Raw genomic sequence first — 1,740 nt, forward strand, 5'->3', positions numbered from 1 at the left:
AAGAGCGTGATTTTTGTAGCACCTAGACAATGGTGTCGCAAAGGCATACCATTGTCTTCTAGCCCAATTAAGGCATTAAATTTTAGACAACTTTCTGAAACATCTAAATGCTCTGAATACCCAGTTGAGAGTTACATACTTATACGTACGTCAATGTTAATCAATATGCTTTCCGAAAATATTTAGCAATCTAGAATGCCCTTTGAAAATACCTGTATTTAATTCTTACTGAGTTGGGCACAATTGAAATAATTCATTAATACACTCGAACGCCAACGAACATTTGTACAAATAATTTAAAGCTTTCATGGGTAATTCCGTGTCAAATCGACCAATATTTGGACTCGACCCCTTTCGATTTGGATGAAATTTGATCAGAAGTTTTTTTTCAACCTCTAATGAAGTTCCATCAATAGAAAAAAAAAGGTTTACAAAAGTTATGCAAAATTCAAAATTTCACTAATTTTCCAGTTTTTCAAGTAAATTTTTTGAATAACTCAAAAACTATTATAGCTTCAAAAAACATGTTGGAATCGTCTTAGAGAGGATACTTTGGGCTACAAAAATATATGTATTAAAAAATATTTTGAAAAAAATGAAAAATTGCAAAATTGCTAAATTTTTAAAATTGAGTAAATCAAAAACTAATATTTGTTTTTAGCTAATTTTTTTTTGCATGGTACCTCTGCATGTTCTTAAAAGATATGAATTTTTAAGTTTTGGTAAAAACAAAAAATATTTTTTTTTTCGCAAGCTATTAATAAAATATTACACTTTGCAACAATTTTAGGGTCGTGGAATCTAACGGGGTTGAGACGAACATAGATGTGTAATGCTGGATTAGTTGTAACAGAACCCTAAGGGCTATTTGCTCAAAGCCTGGTTGACACTTATTTCCGATTAACATCGTGATCGACCTCTTTGACTCCATGCATATAACAGCGTGTCGGTAACGGTATAACAGGGTGTAACGATAACGATTTTTAGCCGGCGATTAGTGTAAACCAGGCTTTTAGAAAACCAGGTAAAAGTTAAGATTTTGAGTATTAATATTTGATTCCCATTCAATTTTAAAATCATTTTAACATTTCCAGATTAAGACGAAGGGATGAGGCATCAACGTCAGAAAAAGGAGGGAAAACGACCTAGCTAACATAATATATGTATTTTGAGAATGGATATAAAATTCCATTTTTTTTTTTTTTTTGATTTAAATTTTTCACTATTACCAAGGGTATGCTGTGCTTTGTTGTCGTTTACTCGCCTTACACTTAATACTCAAAATACTAAAATTTAGTATTAATTTGATAAAATTTTAACAGATAATGGATTGCGAAAGAAAAAAGTTTATTTTTTCCTAAACTCAAAAATTCATATCTTTTAAAAAACAAAAAACACCTCCGTGAAAATTTTAGAATCTTTTAAGAACATGCAGATGTATGATGCAAAAAATAAATAGCCCAAAAAATATTAATTTTTGATTTATTCAATTTTGAAAATTTAGCAATTTTGCAATTTTTTATTTTTTATTTATTTATTATTTTTAATAAATATATACATATTTGTAGCCCCAAGTAACCTCTTCAAAATCAGTCCAAGGTGTTTTTTGCAGCTATAATAGTTTTTGATATATTAAAAAAATTAACTTGAAAAACTGGAAAAATAGTGAAATTTCGAATTCCGCATAACTTTTGCAACGTTTTTTTTTTAATTTTTTTCTGTTAGTGAAACGTCATTATA

The 1,740-nt window shown here is 28.7% G+C and overlaps 1 long non-coding RNA gene across 1 annotated transcript; it reads left to right on the top strand.

The window, feature by feature from the left end:
* The first annotated feature begins 725 nt into the window (after positions 1-725).
* On the top strand, positions 726-1,194 carry LOC108354366 (uncharacterized). Its single transcript, XR_001846502.1, has 2 exons — positions 726-1,024; positions 1,095-1,194. It is a non-coding gene; the product is annotated as an uncharacterized LOC108354366 (long non-coding RNA).
* Positions 1,195-1,740: the final 546 nt, after the last annotated feature.

The sequence above is a fragment of the Rhagoletis zephyria genome, unplaced genomic scaffold (genome assembly GCF_001687245.7).
Source record: "Rhagoletis zephyria isolate East Lansing unplaced genomic scaffold, Rhagoletis_zephyria_1.1 Rzeph_scaffold_35278, whole genome shotgun sequence".
In the NCBI taxonomy this organism is placed as follows: Eukaryota; Metazoa; Arthropoda; class Insecta; order Diptera; family Tephritidae; genus Rhagoletis; species Rhagoletis zephyria.